This window comes from Pinus tabuliformis, chromosome 6 (assembly GCF_031772625.1).
Source record: "Pinus tabuliformis cultivar Carrire ecotype Pingquan chromosome 6, CPIR1, whole genome shotgun sequence".
NCBI lineage: Eukaryota > Viridiplantae > Streptophyta > Pinopsida > Pinales > Pinaceae > Pinus > Pinus tabuliformis.
In genome coordinates, this window is record NC_142292.1 from 1,889,641,550 (window position 1) to 1,889,652,181 (window position 10,632).

Below are 10,632 nucleotides of genomic sequence, written 5' to 3' on the forward strand. Positions count from 1 at the left end.
TAATCAAGTCACTAAAAGAAAAAGAGAAAAAAGAATAAGGACTCAGGTGAAAACCTCCATGAGGTGCCTGAGTCCCATCTTTGGGTTGAAAACCTCGTGAGGTAGCCCAATGATGAATAAAAAATAGGGAAAAAATAATAAGAAGATCCCTAGGTGAAAACCTTCCTTAAGGCACCCAGGGCAAACAGCTAGGGTCAAAACCTCTCTAAGGAAACCTACTTGTTTTTCAAAAACAAGAGAAAAAATATATAATTGTTTTTTGCAGGTGGGCAAGAAAGACAGTCAAGGAACAAAAGGAGGATCCAAAGGGAACCCTGTCTCACACATATTCATCTCCTCCACTCCTTACCATGCATCCCTCCATCATTTTTATCATTTTTTCCACTCCATTTCTTTAGTTTATGCGAAGACTGTGTTTTCTACAGGATCCCCTGAAAACCTACAGGATGATCCTGTAGGAATTACAGTGGCCCAAGAAACCTATAGGAAGTAATCCGAGGGCACATGGTATGTTTGTTAGGTCCCTAAAATTCACCCTATGTGTGATCTAAAACCTCAGCTCATCCACCATCATCATCCCTGCACTCACCATCCAAAACAAGGAAATATTAGTTTCAACAGTTTCTGCCAGTCATGAAAAAAGGAAAAGAAAAAAGACAAACAGAGAGGAGTAAGGGCATTACCTGAGTGTCATTTGCTCTACACACACTCCTACTCCTTCTTTCCATTCATTACACCATCCTCACAACCCCAGCCACCAACATGATTAAAGAATTCTGAGGGAGAAACAACTACAAGACATCCTGTAGGAAATCCTATAGCAGCCTATCCCACAGAATGCCAATCACCAGCAATAGGTCTTCACTAGGATGATCTAGGAGCTCCACAATAGTAGAAACATCATATCTTTAGTCACAAATACCTGCAAAAGTGAAGAAACCATTAGTAGATGACAAGAGGAGGAAGAAGAGTGGCATGCAACAAATAAACAACACAACACCTCTAATCTTCGACAACTGCAACATGGCATCGAAACCACAGGTAAGTATCACGCTCGCTCACTCATATGCTTCATTCAATAAAAAGATGTAATGGTTACGAGATAGTTGTTTTATAAGTGAAAAGGTGGCCAGATAACTTGGCCACCTTCATTCAGTCAGCACATGCAGAACTGGGTGTCCTCTCACAGGTGGTTGCAATCAGCTCAAAGACAAAGGAGGAGTAGGACAGGTAGTGGTTAAACTATGGATCAATGAGGTGGCAGCTCATTACGAGGAGTAGGAAATGATGAGGAGGTAGTGGGGACCAACAGTCCACAAATGGAAACATACCTCTACTGCCAGCACACCACCTCACCCCGAAACACCATAAAGTGAAATAAAACATCGTTCACATGCATTCATGCATTCCACCTCCTCGAAGCTCCCTCACTCAAGTCACTCTCGTAACTTTGGCCACCCACCAGAAGCAAGGATCCATTGTTCTGCACAGGAATTCCTACAGGAGCATGCATACGAATTCCTACAGGATACAGTCTAGAAGATCGGTCTACAGGATACACAGATGTAGTCTGCAGGATAGGAAGAGAAGAGTTCAAGAGGTGATATCATGGGAAGTGTTCGCTGCCACCATTCTAAAGAGGTAGTCTCTAAAATTATATCACGATTTACAAGCAAATGAACTAGAAATACTATAAAATCTAGTGAATTTAGCAACTGTGAGAGGTGAATGACATACATAGTCAACTCTATTTTTCTCCTGAATTTAAAAAAATTATGTCAATTGTTATAGCACCGTTTACCACTCTTGGTATATATGATGCTTTGTTTATGGCCTATGGCAACCCCTCCTTCCAGACTTGGTCCAAATATATAAAAAACAATGTTTTATTCCCTATACGCTACTTTGACTTGAGCTAAAACCATGTACACTAGGTTAGTCAATACCCAACCCGCATATATGTATTAAAACACTTAAAAAAATAAATTTCCTTAATTTTGGGTGGAGTTCACAGGTTTTACGTGTTGATTATCTCCTATTGCCCGTGGCCCAACTGTTTCCTAACTAAAAAAATAATTGGCAGAGCTATAAATAGACCTCTATGGGAAGGCCTTAAAGGAGAGGAGAAGAGATACAGTTATTATACTGAGATTATCCCTGACTAAGTATGATGAATCCATATGCCTCATGCACTTCCCCAAGCTTCAGGAAACCCTTATTTCCTTGATTATAGATATCCTTCCTTTTGCTTGAGATATCATGGTGTTGGTGATGGAAGAATATTGTTGAAGGTTGGGATAGGATGAATCTAGAGGACGGTTTCACTTGGAGCCAGAGAAAGACTCAGGTGAATTCTCTCCATGTTATTTATAGCTTACTGCAATAAAAGAAATGTTGTCTTGTTTTCGAAATTAACTATGTCTATGCATCCAATTATGTTTTAATTCATATATGAATGTTGTTTTTATGTATGATCAATCATTTGTTTATATGATATAAAGTCAATTTCATGAATATGCTTTACTTCTATACTGTTATGTATGTTTGAATTGAATTATTTTTAGGTTTGAAGAACATCGGGAGTTGCAGAAGGTCTGAACCCTGTGGGACCTAATCGAACGAGGGAAATCTAGGTACAATCACTCTTACGTAGTTTGATAATATAAGCATATTGCGTAAGCTATTTGAGTATTTCTTGTTGTAGTTTGCTTCTACTCTGTTGGGGTTCTAACCAAAAGCCCTAGGGTGCTTTCACCTGAAATAGAATTGGCAACTCCAATGCGGATAACAATCTTGTTATTCCTGGTTTGGGTTGTTCATTCTCAACCAGGGCTCAGTCTTTAGTTTGTTTGTGGTTACAGTATTATTTATTCTACTAGAGTCCCAGGCCTCAAGTCTGATATTTTGGATCAGAATTTGTATTTTATTTTTTCTTGCAAAGCTTTGTATACACTCTTTACTTTGTTTACATATACATGCTTGTTTCTATAAAGTGAACTCATGTATATGTCAATTTCCTACGTCAAGAGCACGTTTGCATTCCTCTGTGTTTGCACACAGTCGCGTATGCAAATTTTTGCATTGGTTTTTCAAATCTTTCAGCCTAGACAGATTTGTTGTTTGGTCTTTTTAGTCTCTATGTGGTCAATTGCTGTCTGAAGAATTTAATTTTTCTGCAAGCTTAATGTTTCAAAGTCTCTTCCTCATAGAAAAGATTTGGCCTAGGTTTGCTTCTTTAGCAAGTTTGTAATTTGTGTTTTGGCAAACAAGACTTCATCCTGAAGTTCTTGATTGTTCTGGTCCTCCAAAACACAAGATTGTTTTCAGTTTCAGTGTCAAGCCTAGATTTCAAATCTACTTGCTTTGCTCTCCTTTGTTTTGTGGTGTCATAACTTTTCTTGCCTTTTGAAATTCTTTTTGACGATTTTGGAAGTATTTCTTTCCTGGCTTCTTAGTTAGTTTGTCAAACTCTTTCCTGCTATTTGGCTCGTTTTGTACAAGTTGAAGTCTTTTTTCTCAAGTTTTCGTTCATTTTCAAGTTTGTAACTTGCAAAGACTCCTTGTGCTCTGTTTTGGATCTTTTGAGTTTTAGTAGAATTTTGGTGATTTCAAAAACTTGTTTTGGTTGCTTCTTTAAAAAATAGAAGATCTAAAAAAACTTTGTTTTTCTTTTTCTTTTTCCAACTTTGGTTTATGGTTTCTTTTTGTTGTTGAAAGTGAATTGAGATCTTTTACAATTTGTCCTTCTTGTTTGGAGAGAATTTTGTGTTCAAAATTTGTATCCTCTTCAGTACTTAAGTTGGCTCATTGTTATTTATAAACAATTGCTTTTTCTTTTTGAGTGTTATTTAGGATCTTGCATCTCCATTATATCTTGCATTCGGGTAGTTTTCATTGTTAAAGCATTCATAGTCTTTTAGTTTTTGGGTGTGTGAAGTGTGTTTCAAGAAAAGAAGAGAAAAAGTACTTTGCTTTGTAGAAGTTTTGTAGAACCCGTATAGAGATCTCTTTTCATCGAACAAAATATGGCTGCATTCATGTAGTTAGTTTTTCATTGATTTATGTTGCATCATACAAACATCATCGGTTTCACTCCCATCTTTACCCTTGACTTAAAGAATAGCCATTAAAATCAAGTGATTAATTAAAATAAACTAGAAATTTGATGTTGTCATCAGAATACACCAACAAGTTTTTCTTTATTAGGGCCTTGGATTAGGTGAGAGGAGAGTTAACTCTCCAACGCTGCTCAAAATTACAAAACATAGGAGTTTGATTAATGAGCGAAATCCAATAGCATTAGGGAGACCGGGAAAGCTCCGTAACTGGGAGTAAAGAATGAGGGAGAGTGAAGATAAGGAAGAGACATACCCCCTCTCTTACTTGTCAGATCCCGCCTCATGACTGTTTTGCCCTGCCTCTGATACGAGTTTGTGACCATAGTTGCCTACCCTAGGGATCACATAGGTGGCTACAAAGGGGAATCCCATGGCACTTGAAGCTAACGTTATATCATGTTCAGCAGTACTTCTGGAGGGTACCCTTGTTAAGCTTGGGTGCTTGTATTGATACCCTCTGATACCTTCACTAGTAGGCTTGCGGTGTAATTACCCTAGTCTATTTTCGGAAGGCCCTTGTTATTAAATTTCTTGTATTTTGGTGTCCAATCCTAATAACTTAGAGTGGAAATACTCAAGATTTGTTTGATTGCTGATATCTTTAGGGACTTTTTAGTGAGTGTTCTTTGCTCCTAGTCAACCTAGCTTTATAATTTTTTGAGTCTTTAGGTAGATATTTTAAATAATTCGAAGTGGCTGATCGACCATCTCGACGGTCTAAGAGACTTCGTGGGCTATCACCTACAAGTCCTGAGCCTTCTCCTAGAAGGTGTAGGAGAAATTCTGCCAGTGGTTCTCAAACATTGGTAGCAGGTGAATCAAAGATTAATCCTCCGCTTGGGGTCATTAATTCACCAGATATACCTAGCACCAATAGAGAGTTAGAGAGGAACACACCAGTTCTTTCTCAAGCACTTTTTCAGTCGGAAGATAATATCAAAGTTGAAGATCTTTTAGAGTCAGTTGTGGCTCTGAATTCTCCTCTTCCTCCTAATCATCCAATCATTCTATTGTACGTCGGAACCCTGACTCATAGGCCTTCGAGCCTAGGTTTATACCCATCTATTCCTTCGATGATCACTACTGGAAGCATGGCATCTACGACGAGTGTTGAGAGTGTGCAGAGTCCCTTATTTGTACAAGGAGGAGTAACTATTTCCATCCTTTCTATTACTCCCAACACAACTATATTTCGGTCTACTTCCATTCCGTCAATGAGTGGAAGTTCTCAGGCTAGTGCATCCAGTTTTGGATTTATCCCTTATGGAATGCCATCCCACAGGATTCCTTCAGTTCCTTTGAACATACCATCGACAGCCTCCACATCCATGATGAGTGGATCAACTTATTTTCAGGGTTTCCCATCTAGAAGTGGTCATATACCACACTCCAATCCAACAGTAGGGTCAATGCCTTTTTCCTTCACAGGTCAAGGTAATAACCCATTCTAGAGTTAAACAAACCTTGTAGTTAGTGGGATAAGAGCTGGGAACCAATTTTATTCCAGCCAACAAGGGAATGTGCCATATTCTTTAATTAATTCATTTCAGAATTTTCCACCCTTTGCTAATGCATGGAATCCTTATCAAGGGCTATCAACTCCTTTTAACACTTTGTTAGGGGGTAACTTCACTAGTTACATAGGATTTTCAGTAGGAGTTGGTCACACTCCGAATTTTGTTGGACCACAAGGAGCACCTTTTGATTCAGTAGGCTCTACGAGTTACTACGGGCAACCTGGTGTTTTTCAAAATCCAAGTCATTCTTTTCAGACCTTTGGGAACCCTGCCCGCATTGGATGGAATTCCCAAGTCTGCCACAACTCCCTTTTCTAACCACACTGAAATTGCTAGACTTAACTAAATTGACAAATGATCTGATTCGGTACAATCCAACTTGGCCTCCGATCCCAACTAAACTTCCCTAGGATGTCCCAAAATTCAAAGGGAGGAGTGGTGAAGATCTGGGAGACCACGTAACCACATTACACTTATGGTGCTCATCCAACTCCATGATAGATGATTTGATCAGGTTGAGGTTATTTTAGTGTAGCCTAACTAGAAATGCGGCCAAATGGTATATAGAGTTTCCGGGGGGCACCTATACTTCTTTTTGTGATTTTGCTAATGTCTTTTTGAACCATTTTCAGTTACCTATCCGATATGAAGCCGGAACTGAACTTCTGGCTAACTTTTAGTAAGACACCGCAAATCACATTTTGGATCAAATCTAGGAATGGAGGAGGAAAAGGCTTATCAAAGCTGAACTCTCGCCAGAGTTCCTTCTGAAATTGTTTCTCAAATCATTACAATCTGAGATCTCAAAGGATGTGTCTCTCTCTGATGTTTATATGGAAGAGTAGGCCATTTTTAGAGCCCAGCAATTGGAACTGATATATTCTCAGTCAGGGGTTCTTCAGAAAATTCTACCTGATGCTCCTAGATCTAAGGTTGATTTAGCCAAACCGAAACCGGGTCCCCATGCCGATGGTATAGGCAGATCGATTGATGTTAACGCAATGAACCTATTGAATCAATTATAGCAGTTGTCTTTACAAACTGCTTCTTCTACTGAGGTAGCACCGTCTGTACCTACACCTTCCCAACCTACCTCTATAAACACCATCCAGACCACTAACCCGAAGGGAAATCAAAAATTCGATGGGAAGAGGAAGGGATCAAGTAAGAAGAAGAACTAGGAAGGAAAAGGCAATGCAAACAAACCCGGCAATGATACTGGAGAGGGTAGGAAAGAGTCCAAGAAAAAGGTAAAATTTCCATGCAAGTTATGTAATGGAGATCATCTAACTCACCTCTGCCCTAAGATGCAAGACGCTCAATGCTTATTAGTACATCAAGGTTCCTCTATCACCCAAGCTGTTCTGACTAACCCTTTTCCCCAAGGGAAGCAATTACTTGCTGGTGTGAATCCTAATGTTCGTACCTCTGCTAGGAGCAACCAGGTAGGGGAAAATTCATCAAATGTTTATATGATGAGCTCTCATATCGACGGCGCTGCGCGAGCATGCGATTATGGTGAATCAAAAACATCTAAGGCTAAATCTATTCCAGAATCCATAGAACCACTTCATATTGAGTGGATCTCTGTTGATTCTATACCTCAGATACCAAAAGGCTCCGCAAAGAACTCAACTATTAACCCTAATGCTAGGGCAGCCCAAAACTACTCGATTGTAGAAGATATGGCTCAAAGTTCTTGTGCTATGTCAGCATTGGAGGTACTCTAGTTGTGCCCTACTTAGAGAAGTGATTTGCTTTCGGAAATTGGCGTAGTAGACCCAAATAATTCTTTAGTGCTCACTTTTGATATGTTGAATGTCAAAGAGAGACTTCCTCACCACATGGCTTTCCAAAAAAAGTCCACATACCGAAAGACCAATATTTTTCGGACTATTATAGATGAGGGAGCTTCCACATGTGTGATGTCTATTTCATGTTGGAAGGTCATTGGATCACCTTCGGCTGTTCCTTCACTGACTCTTTTGACAACATTTTATGGATATTCTCATAGGCCACACGGGATTATCCCGACCTTTCCTATATGTGTTGGGGGAAAGGTAGTGAATATTGAGGTAGAAATCATCGATGTGAACCTAGATTATAACCTTCTCTTAGGCAGGAATTGGATTTATGAGATGGATACCATAGTTTCATCATTATTCCACATCCTCTATTTTCCTCATGAGGGGAGGATTGTTAAAGTTGATCAGTTAGATTATTCTCCAAGTGACTCTCACGCAACTTCGGATTCTACGTTCCTCTAGTGGACAATCCTCGTCAACCTATTAAGAATTTAGGATTTGGGATGCACTCTTTGTTAATGGTTATATTCGACCTCCCTGCTCCTACAACTATAATTAATGTGATTTTATCCTCTAGGGGACCTTCTCGAAAAGAGTTCTTTCGAACTCGTTATTTTTTAGACCCTTGGCCCTTACCTTCATCTACCACCACATTAGATAGAGGGAAAGTAGGTGGAATGCCATTTCCCATGTATACAGTGGAACTCGCTTATCAATCTATCGTTAACTCTGCAGACGACCACCCCACTCATTTTTCACTAGAGCAGTTAGATGGCGATATGGGTCTGGCTTGGACCCTCGATTCTACTTCAGCTCTGGATTGCTTGGATACAGTCTTACCATCTGAACAAGTAATTTTGGAAGCAATGATGGGTATGGATCAACCATGGGATGATTTATATCATCGTTCATATTTTCTCCCTCCATTGCATGAAGTTGAATCTAGTTTGTCCAATCTGTCTACTAGTGATGTTTATACAGTTTCAAACCCTTTAGCTCCAGAACAATTTTCAGCCGAAGGTAACATGTCGGTTATCTCACGAACTGTACCTGTGAACATCTCTAGGAATCCTAACGTAATTGAAAATTTCTTCATCAGAGCTCATTGTTCCCCTGAAGAAATTCAAATCTACACCGATCTCTTCAAAGAAATTCAAGATGTGTTCACTTGGTCTTATGAGGAAATGCCTGGAGTTGATCCATCTATAGTCTAGCATGAGATCAAGACATACGAAAACGCAAAACCTATTCGTCAAAAACTTCAACCGTCAATCCTTGGAAAGCGGCAGCTATTAAAGCTGAAGTTGAGAAGCTGCTTAAGGCGGGTTTCATATACCCCATTCCTCTAACTGAGTGGGTTTCCAACCCAGTCCCGGTAGATAAGAAGCAAGGAATGATCCAAGTATGTATCGACTTTATGGATTTAAATAAAGCTTGTCCAAAAGACAATTACCCCACATCTTCTATTGATCAAATTGTTGATGAATGTGCAGGTAATGAATTTTTTTCGTTCGATGATGAATTCTCTAGTTACAATAAAATTACTTTTTGTCCAGAGGATCATCACAAGACAACATTTATTTGTCCTTGGGGCATGTTTGCATATAAGAAGATGCCTTTTGGGCTTAAAAATGCTGGAGCTACTTTTTAGCAGGCCATGTCTTATGCTTTCCACGACGTCAAACATGTTATCGAAGCATACTTCGATGACTTAGCTTCTCGTTCTCGCAAGAGAATTGATCATCCCAGGCACCTTCAGTTAGTCTTTTAGAGATGTCATTTTTATAAAATCCGGTTGAATCTGAATAAGTGTGCTTTTGCGGTCACATCCGATCGGCTGTTAGGATTCATTGTATCGACTAAAGGGATTCAAGTTGATCCTTTCAAGGTTGAGGCAATAATTCAGTTTCCTCCCCCGTCTTCCATTCATCAACTTCAAAGTCTCCAAGGAAAGGCAAATTTCTTGAGGAGATTTATAGAAAATTATGCTAAGATTGCCAAAGGATTTATGCGTTTTCTTAAGAAAGGAGTTCCATTTTTATGGGAAAATTTCGCGCAATGATCTTTTGATGCTTTGAAAAAAGCGTTAACCTCTGCTCCATTATTGAGTCCACCAGATTATGGCAGAGATTTCCTTTTGTATCTCGTTGCTGCAGAATCAAGCATTGGTATGGTTCTGGTTTAGGAGGGTGATCCTCTCAAAGAGAATGTCATCTACTACTTGAGTCAAGGCTTAGTAGGACCTGAGATATGCTATTCTCCCAAGAAGAAATTGGCCTTGGCAGCTGTCCATGTTGTTCAACGGTTTCTTCATTACATTCTACTTTGCAAAAAGTTCGTCTTAGCAGTTGTCAATCCTTTTCAGTTTATTCTGAGTAGGCGAGTGATTGGGGGCAAGTATAATTGATGGATTGTTATTTTGCAAGAGTTCGATATTGAATTCTTATCAGATAAATATAAGAAGTCATTAGTTTTTGTGGAATTGATTTCGAAGTTGCCTTGTGAGGAAGCTATTCTTTATGAGAAAATTTTTACTGACAAACATTTATTCCTCATTTATTCACAGGATCCCTGGTATGGAGATATCATTATATATCTCAAGACTTCAAAGTTTCCACCTGCTTTATCCAAAGATGAGCATTGAAAGTTACGTCACCTTGCCAAAAACTTTCTTATTATTGGTGATACGTTATATCACAGAGGGGTTGACTCAATCCTTAGGCGTTGCTTAACATTGGAAGAAGCTGAGTCAATACTTAATGATTGCCACAGTGGAGCTTGTGGCGGTCATCTATTAGGGCTTACAACAACCCATAAAATTTTGCAAGAAAGCTACTTTTGGCCTTCAATTTTCAAAGATTGTATTGAAGCAGTCAAATGTTGCCATCCTTGTCAAGTTTATACTCGGAAAATGCACGCGCATCTAGCTCCATGTTTTCCTATTATCATTGTCGATCCAATTACGAAGTGGGGCATTGATTTTACTACTTGTAATCTGCCTTCGACAGGGAATCACAAGTAAAACATTGTGGCCATAGACTACTTTACGAAGTGCGATCAGGCCATGCCTACTTTCAAAAATGATAGTGAGACAATAGCCTTGTTTCTCTTCAACTAGGTTATTTCATGATTTCGTATCCCAAGAGAGATTGTCACTGACCATGGCAGTCACTTCCAAAATCAACTGATGAC